The following is a 10,325-nucleotide window of genomic DNA, read 5'->3' as shown; positions in this document are numbered from 1 at the left end:
TGAAGGCCACTGTGTTCTTGGGGACCTTCAATGCTACAGAAATGTTTTGGTACCCTTTCCCAGATCTGTGCCTCGACACAATCCTGTTTTGGAGCTCTACGGACAATCCATTTGGCCTCATTGCTTGGTTTTTGCTCTGACATCCACTGGTGACCTCCAATCAAGTCATAGAAACATCTCAAGGATGATCTATGGAAAAAAGGATACACCCAAGCTCAATTTCGAGTCTCATAGTAAAGGGTCTGAATACTTATGTAAATAAGGTATTTTTTATTGAAAAAATTATGCAGTTACAAAAATGTCTAAAAACCTGTTTTTCGCTTTGTCATTATATTATGTGTAGATTGAGGAGTTTTTATTTATTTAATACATTTTAGAATAAGGCTGTAACGTCACAAAGTGGAAAAAGTCAAGGGGTCTGAAAACTTTCCGAATGCACTGTATACAGGACGCATTTGTAAAAGAGACCTAGGTTAGGGTGTCTTCCCTATTAAAATATACAGTACCATTGAAATGTTTGGACACACCTACTCATTCAAGGGCTTTTGTTTATTTTTACTATTTTATACATTGTGAATAATAGTGAAGACATCAAAACTATGAAATAACACATATGGAGTCATGTAGTAACCAAAACCGTGTTAAACAAATCCAAATATATTTTATATTTGACATAATCCAAAGTAGCCACCCTTTGTGGAATTGCTTTCCTTTTTAATGCGTTGAGCCAATCAGTTGTGATGTGATAAGGTAGGGGGGGTATACAGAATATGGTCTTTTACCAAATAAGGCTAAGTCCATATCATGGCAAAAACAGCTAAAAGAAAGCATGAAGGTCAGGATAAGTTCATTAGAGTTACCAGCCTCAGAAATTGCATCCCAAATAAATGCTTCAGAGTTCAAGTAACAGACACATCTCAACATCAACTGTTCAGAGGAGATTGCATGAATCAGGCCTTCATGGTCGAATTGCTGCAAAGAAACCACTACTAAAGGACACCAATAAGAAGAAGAGACTTGCTTGGGGCAAGAAACCCAAGCAATAGACATTAGACTGATGGAAATCTGTCCTTTGGTCGGATGAGTCCAAATTTGACATTTTTAGTTCCAACCGCCGTGTCTTTGTGAGACGCGGAGTAGGTGAACAGATGATCTCCGCATGTGTGGTTCCCACCGTGAAGCATGGAGGAGGAGGTGTGGGGGTGCTTTGCTGGTGACACTGTCGGTTATTTATTTAGAATTCAAGGCACACTTAACCAGCATGCCTACCACAGCATTCTGCAGCGATACGCCATCCCATCTAGTTTGTGCTTAGTGGGACTATTATTTGTTTTTCAGCAGGACAATGACCCAACACACCTCTAGGCTGTGTAAGGGCTATTTGACCAAGAAGGAGAGTGATGGATTGCTGCATCAGATGACCTGGCCTCCACAATCACCCGACCTCAACCCAATTGAGATGGTTTGGGATGAGTTGGGCCGCAGAGTGAAGGAAAAGCAGCCAACAAGTGCTCAGCATATGTGGGAACTCCTTCAAGACTGTTGGAAAATCATTCCAGGTGAAGCTGGTTGAGAGAATGCCAAGCGTGCACAAAGCTGTCATCAAGGCAAAGGGTGGCTACTTTGAAGAATCTCAGATATAACATATTTTGATTTGTTTAACACTTTTTTGGTTACTACATGATTTCATATTTGTTATTTCATAGTTTTGATGTCTTCACTATTAATCTAAAATGTAGAAAATAGTAAAAATAAAGAAAACCACTTGAATGAGTAGGTGTGTCCAAACCTTTGACTGGTACTGTAGGTGGGAAGGAAAACAAATATTGGCGGCAAGGAAATACTCAATAGGCATTGAATATAGGATGTTCACCCTTGTGAAGTTAAGTGTTTCTTTAAAAGTATTGAGTGAAGCAAATATGGTGTACTCAGTGTAACAGTACTGGAGGGGCAGAGCAAGCAGGTGGGCTTCATCCATCTGTGGAGATCACTGGGTGCAGATACTCTGATTCTCAAACTGTGTGGAAGAGATGATGACCAGTTGTAAGCAAGCAGACTTTAGTGGACTAGCTATATACTCAAGTCCTCTTAAAATTTGACAAAGACATCACTTGTTGATCTAGCTAAAGTATACAGTAAAACAGGTTGCTAGCCAGTTAGCAGAACAAACTTGCCTCTCACCATAGCCAACTATCTACGATAGCTAGCTACATATTAGCCATCATATTGCGAGCTTTCGTTTCAGCACCTTGCATGCCCGATCTGTCTCCCCTTTTCCCGGAAACTGCTTGCATGCGCCTGTTAGTCGTAGTAACTATGTGGCAGAGTTGTGGGAGAGAAGCAGCAAATCAGCATCCAAAAAGTTTATTTGTGATGCAGATCTGCCCAACCGTAAGTCAGATTTAGTAGGCAGTCAGATCTGGCATCAGGGTTGCCAGGTCTAGCTAAAATACCTAGCCCAATGACCACTCAAACCTGCCCAAAAGGCCTGAAAACTAGCCCAATTGTTTTTCTCACAGCAAGAGAGGAGTTGCCATATTTATACAATAAACCCCTTTTCCATAAGGTTATCGAGCCAATTAAGAAGGAATATTGTAGTAACTTGTAATGACGTTAGAAGCAAAATTAGGTTTTCTTCAAAATAAGAATTATTGCGAGCTACGACATGATGTAATAAAGGAATGTAAATATGTGGCAAGAGAAAAGACTCGCCAGATCCTTTTCAATCAATGGATGTCGATTAAACTATACCATGGCTAAGGGCTGTTCTTAAGCATTACGCAACGCGGAATGCCTGGATACAGCCGTTAGCCGTGGTATATTAGCCATATACCACAAATCCCCGGGGTGCCTTATTGCTATTATAAACTGGTTACCAATGTAATTAGAACAGTAAAAAGTCATTTTTTGTTATACCCGTGGTATATGGTCTGATATACCACAGCTTTCAACCAATAAGCATTCAGTGCTCGAACCAACCTGTTTATAATGCAATTTAAACCACCTCTAAACGAATGTATGTAATGCACTGTAGTGCGTCCAAAGTAGCCTTCGTGTTATGTCTCCATTACTTCTTGATGTGTATCAGTTCTAGCGTATTAATGGTTTATGGAAAAAGAGTTGGAAATAGGTGTCTCCCATAATGACAATCTAAATAGCCTACCTACAACTGGTAAAACGTTGTCGTGAGTGTGCGCTTGCTGCTCTCTCTCCTCACGTGACTCAGCCAATAGCTGTAGTGTATGGGGGGTGATTCATGCCAGAATTAAGCCTCATGAGACTACTGATACCTCTCACCAAGTCACCTAACGTCTTCATAGAACCATAAAATAATGGCATGAATTAACATGGACTGTCAATGGAGACAAGTTTGTTTCTAAGGCGTCAAACTGCCGACGCGTTCACGTCACGTGACACGTACACGTCATGTAGACGTAGTGTTCATGTCGCCTAACGTCACATGTCAGTTTGCGTGTAAGTTTATTATGAATGACCTTACCATGAACGCCTTAAAAACGTCTACATGTGTTATGCGTTACGTGTTAGTTTAAGTGTCTGTTTAGTTAATCAATTTCATTTGTCGATTTAGCTAAAATAAGCCTTTCACCTCAATGCAAAAATTATTAGGCTAGTTGATATCGCAGCCAGCATTACTGTATAGATATGCCTATTTCTCACGTCAATACAAACAGAAGGGCTTATTGGTAGCCTAGTGGTTAGATCATTGGGCCAGTAACCGAAAGGTTGCTGGATCAAATCCCTGAGCTGACAAGGTAAACATCTGTCTCTGCCCCTGAACAAGGCAGTTAACCCACTGTTCCCTGGTAGGCCGTCATTGTAAATAATCATTTGTTCTTAACTGACTTGCCTAATAAATAAAAAATTAAACGGTACCGAGTCAGCGTGTGGGGGTACAGGTTAGTTGAGGTAATTTGTACACGTAGGTAGGGATGAAGTGACTATGCATAGATAATAAACAGCAAGCAACAGCATTGTACAAAACAAATGGGTGGGGTCAATGTAGCAGCAGTGTATCTCCTAATAATTGCAAAATGGCGCAAGTTAGACAAGTCATCTTTTGTTTGCATGTTTTTTTATTGAACCTTTATTTAACTAGGCAAGTCAGTTAAGAACAAATACTTAATTACAATGATGACCTACCCCGGCCAAACCCTGACCCGGACGACGCTAGGCCACTTGTGCGCTGCCCTATGGGATTTCCAATCACGGCTGGTTGTGATACAGCCTGGAAACGACCAGGGTCTGTAGTGATGCCTCTAGCACTGAGATGCAGTGCCTTAGAGCGCTGCGCCATTCGGGAGTCCCAAGAATGTCATTTTTGTTGGTCCTGTCAATGTTGAGTGATCACACATGCCTCAGCACACATAGGGTATTTTGCCTGCCTCCAAATGTGTGGTAAATGTGGGGATGTTTCATAGTATTTCTGATTAACTCACCACCACCAATTAACTTTATTTTTCACAGATATCCACAGAACCCCGACCTCACTATAGGCCTAAACTCAGATAATAAAAGGTGCTAACTGGATTTTTCTGCTGTCAAATCAGATCAAATTTTATTAGTCACATGCGCCGAATACAACAGGTGTAGACCTTACAGTGAAATGCTTACTTACGCGCCCCTAACCGACAGTGCAGTTTAAAAAAATACGATAAGAATAAGAGACAAAAGTAACAATATATACATGGGGAGGGTGCCGGTAAAGAGTCAATGTGCGGGGGCACCGGTTAGTTGAGGTAGTATGTACACGTAGGTAGAGTTAATTAAAGTGACTATGGATAGATGACAACGGAACCCTTTTTGGTTCCTGGTAGAACCCCTTCTGTGTCCATTCCACAGAGGATTCTACATGGAACCAAAAAGACTTCTTCCTGGAACCAAAAAGTTCTCTCCTTTGGTGAAAGCCAAAGAACCCTGTTGGAACCCCTTTCTCAAAGAGTGTACTCAACAAGTTTAGCCTGTTAAGTTTACACCATTTGATTCTGTACTCAAACATCTGCCTGGTATTCAAGATAACACGCAACATAGCACCACCACCTTTGTAGGTTTTCGTCAACCTCTGCTCAGACTTAAATCGCAGTGTTCCAAGAACCTCCACCAGGGGTGACTGTAGTATCCTTAAACGGACAAAAAGGAGACACAAGAGGCACCCTACACTCATTTTAGATCCCAAGGCGGTCTTAATTTTCATACTGTATGCTCTCACTCTCATCACTATCTCCTTTGCCATTTTCTCAAGTCTTTACTCCAACTCCATCCATACACACACATACTATAGCATTGTGCTTACATTTCTAAAGACATTTAGAAATTAGTTTGACATTGCCATAGTTCAACAGCTGAAAAGCCGGCATTAACATACTCCCAGAGAGAGCAATATATTCAGTATTCACTGAATGAAGTAGCCTACCCATCCCCCTTTACAATTGTATTCATCAATGAAATAAACGATACTATAGCACATTCAATTCCATTATTATTGTAGGCTATAGACTACCCTGTATCTACCTTGTACAATAACGTAATCATTGAATGAAATAGCGTACCCATCCACATTTACAATTTAACTGATCAATTAGATAAATAATACCAGCAAATACAGTTACATTGTTGTAGAATAGGCTACTACTGTATCCACACTATATTAGCATACCGTTGTGATATTGTCAGGCATGATTTTAGGTCTTCCATCGAAGTTGCATGTTGTACCTCATTTCCCTTCTTCTGTTAAAAGTAGTTATTTCATTTACAATTGAATTAATTCATTAAATAAATAATACAAGCGCATCAAATGACCTTACTGTACACTAGGCTTCTCCGCTATTGACACAATAAATAATATTGCCTACATGCTTTCGACAATACGTTATCAACAAAAAATATTTATAAAAAAAAAACTACATTTGCCTTATAACCTCTCTGGGGTAGCTACCTGCGGGACACACTATTCAACAGCCAGTGAAATAGCAGGGCGGCAAATTCAAAACAACAAAAATCTCATAATTCAAATGTCTCAAACATAGAACTATTATACACCATTTTAAAGATAAAATTCTCCTTAATCTAACCACAGTGTCCGATTTCAAAAAGGCTTTACGGCGAAAGCATAATGTTAGATTATGTTAGGACAGCACGTAAACAAGAAAAACCACACAGCCATTTTCCAAGCAAGGAGAGGCATCACAAAAAACAGAAATACAGCTAAAATTAATCACTAACCTTTGATGATCTTCATAAGATGGCACTCATAGGACTTCATGTTACACAATACATGTATGTTTTGCTCGATAAAGTTCATATTTATATCCAAAAAACCATTTTACATTGGCGTGTAATGTTCAGAAATGTTTTGCCTCCCAAAACTTCCGGTGAATGAGAACATCAATTTACAGAAATACTCATCATAAACGTTGATAAAATATAGAACAGTTATTGAAAGAATTATATCTCCACCTCCTTAATGCAACCGCTGTGTCAGATTTCAAAAAAGCTTCACGGAGAAAGGACACTTTGCAATAATCTGAGTACGGCGCTCAGAAAACAACAACCGCCATTATAGAAAGCCGCCATGTTGGAGTCAAAAAATGTCAGAAATAGTGTTATAAATATTCACTTACCTTTGATGTTCTTCGTTGGAATCCACTCCCAGGAATCCCAGTTCCACCATAAATGTTTGTTTTGTTTCGATAATGTCCATATTAATATCCAAATACCTCCGTTTTGTTCGCTCGTTCAGACAAGTTATCCAAATGCGCCATGCTCGTGCATTTTGTTGAGACAAAAAGTCCAAAAAGTTATACTACAGTTTGTAGAAACATGTCAAACGATGTATAGCATCAATCTTTAGGATGTTTTTATCATACATCTTCGATAATATTCCAACCGGACAAATCCTTTGTCTTCAGAAAGGAAAAAGAAAGCACCTCGCGCTGACGGCCACGCGCACGAATGATCTAATGGCACTCAGCCAGACACCTGATACAAATGTATCTCATTCCCTTCCAGTTCACAGTAGAAGCTTAAAACAACGTTCTAAAGACTGTTGACATCTAGTGGAAGCCTTAGGAACTGCAAAATGACCCCTAAGTCACTGTAGTTTGAATAGGGAATTAATTAAAAAAAACTACAAGCCTCAGATTTTCAACTTCCTGGTTGGATTTTTCTCAGGGTTTTGCCTGCCATATGAGTTCCGTTATACTCACAGACATCATTCAAACAGTTTTAGAAACTTCAGAGTGTTTTCTATCCAAATGTACTAATAATATGCATATCCTACCTTCTGGGTCTGGGTAGCAGGCAGTTTACTACGGGCACACTTGTCATCCGGACGTCAAAATACTGCCCCCTACCCTAGAGAGGTTTTAACACAGTAGGCCTAAATATTTCCTAACGATATCACAATTTAAAATAGCCTACTCCTCAACTGGATCAAGTACATCTTGGTAATTATTTTCATAGTCTCTAATGAAACTATCTGGGGCAGACACTCGAAAACCACTTCTGTTGCTTATTACATTTACATTTACATTTTAGTCATTTAGCAGACGCTCTTATCTAGAGTGCATACATTTCATACATTTATTTTTAATTTTTTTGTACTGGCCCTCCGTGGGAATTGAACCCACAACCCTGGCGTTGCAAACACCATGCTCTACCAACTGAGCTACAGGGAAGCCATTCAATTGCCCTGGGGGGTACGAACAAAGGATCGATTCCGGAAAGTCGAATTTCTGGTCGTAATGCTGGTGAGTTACCGCTGCTCTGATACCCAAATGTTCTTCCCTGCTGTATGTAATAACACACAAAAGATTCTGGGCTGATAATGTAAGAAATAACACATAAAAAACAAAATATTGCAAAGTTGCTTAGGAGCTATAAGCACGGCTGCCCTATCTGTCGGCGCCAACCCCAGATTAAGACCAATTAGTGTAAAAAAGATCAGAATTGGGCTGTCTGTGTTAAAGCAGCCAGTGTGGCTCAGCATAAGCATGTAGAACAGGGGTCTCCAACCCTGTTCCTGGATAGCTACCCTCCTGTAGGTTGTAACTAACCTGTTTCAGTTTGTCAACCAGCTAATTATTAGAATCCGGTGTGCTAAATTAGGGTTGGAGTGAAAACCTACAGCAGGGTTTCCCGAACTTAGTCCTGCACACCCATTTTTGTTTTTGCTATTATAAAAAAAAAGAATAATTAATGTCTGTGTCGCCGCCGAGCTCTCAAATACCATGCCAGTCTCTCACTCTATGAACGGTCACTGCAATCCGGATTCCTTGGGACGTCCTTACCCTAAACCCTAAACTAACCCTAAACTTAACCAATTTATACTTCATAGAGGTATGGACATCCCAAGGATCCCGAAAAGCAAAGACACTCTGGGAAAGTCTATGAAGTGCTCTATTCGACTGAAGGGACATCCCAAGGATCCCAGAACTGGTAACAACACAGTCTGTGACTGGCTAACAACATTTAGATCTGTATACAGCAAGATAAGATATCATACCATGAGGTGTTGAGGGAAAGACAGATTTTCTATAGATAGGGCATCATATTTTCTAGGCCATTAGAAATAACAGGAAATACGCAAGCCGTAGGCTACACTATAGCTCAAGGTGGCTACGTCGGAATGTCTGCTTGCATGGGAAAAATTGTTTCTAAAGTTTATGGTTGAGATTTAATGAATATAAATATAAACTATGCACATAATGACTTTCATTAACGTGATGCAGGCGTCACGCAGACGTTAATAAGGCGGTGGTACAGGTCATGTAAGTCAGACACATAACGCAGGAGAAACACAGACGTTAGTATCATGTCATGTCAGGTGGTACGGTTGCCTAGGCTTATATATGTCTCTTATCACCCCCCATAGTAGTCCTCTCTCAACACTCTCTCACACACACACATACACCCCCCCCCCATGGAGGCCGAAATACCATGGCAGTGTCAGTGCAATTTAGAAATAGCCCAATGCATTTTCACCCACCACATAATTTTCAAAGTAGCCCAATTTGTCAGGAAAACCACAAACATCAACAACTTTGAGAAAAAATACTTTATATCGGAGTTATGTGTTGTTTTTCATTTCTTAGCACATTTTTATTGGTCCGTTCCCAACCATGTGAAACAAGACTGGGAGAGCAAAAAGCCAGTCTATTGTTGGCATAGAATCATACTGTGCCATAGATGTTTTGGTGCCTGTAAGACAGTTTAAATGCACATTACATGAACTTTTTATTATAAACTGTGATTGCTATTTGTAATGTGTGTTTTTCTTATAAAGTTTATTTACTTTTATATTTTTAATCTCCATCTTGTACATTTTATATGTTTTAACTTTGTTTGGTTTTAAATTCTTATTAATTGCTTATTATTTTTATTGTTGTAATCACAGGGCACAACTGTAAAAGAGACTGTCTCAGCTTGTTTCCCCTGTTTAAATAAAGCAAAAAAATGTAAATATATATAATTTGAATGTTAACAAAACAAACACCTCACTTGTAGCCTAAATATGAAAATATGAAATTTTTCTGTCAGTTATTAGTCTACCTGTGTTTCATGTATTACCAGTCAATCTTCATTCATTATTAGGCCTATAACTCATTGACGTCTGTTTGGCTATCTGATGATGACAAAATTATGTTTTGTGAATAAGACTTACTCTTGGGCAGCAAACAGCCTCCCGATTTTTTTCATTCACCAATAAATCTGTTTCATTATTATAACTCATTGCATCTATTTGACTATCATCAGATGATAAATTAAATTGTGTTTGGCTCAATGTAATTATTCTTGTAGAATTGGGCAACAGACCAGCTTAGAATTAAGTGTATTCAAGAAAAAGGATTAACAATAAAATCCATCACTAGTATGACTCCCACCAGGAAACCACTGCACACAAACAGACAAAAAGAAAATGGCAAATTAACTTAATGACCTCTACATAAAGTTTGACTGACATTACTTCTCTGTCAAGTGTGTTAACATGCTCATCACCATTGTTATTGATGGCTATGACCCCAAGTTAGAATTTAACCCTAGAGAGGCCACAAAAGTCTTTAAGCAAACAGGCAACAGGCCCGATGGGTCTCTACATTCCCACTAGGTTCCACCTGGATGGAAGAAGGCAATCATCACCCCTCTTCCCCAAAAGCCTTCTCCCAAAGAAAAGAAAGACTATAGACCTGTTGCACTGACCTCCATTGTAGTGTATTGAAGTGTCTTGAAAAGATCATGGTGTGTAAGCTTCATTCAGACTAAACACACTGTTGGACCCCTATCAGTCCAAATACAAACGTGGCACTGAT

Source organism: Salmo trutta, chromosome 16 (assembly GCF_901001165.1).
Source record: "Salmo trutta chromosome 16, fSalTru1.1, whole genome shotgun sequence".
Taxonomy (NCBI): Eukaryota; Metazoa; Chordata; class Actinopteri; order Salmoniformes; family Salmonidae; genus Salmo; species Salmo trutta.
This window is presented reverse-complemented; position numbering follows the sequence as displayed.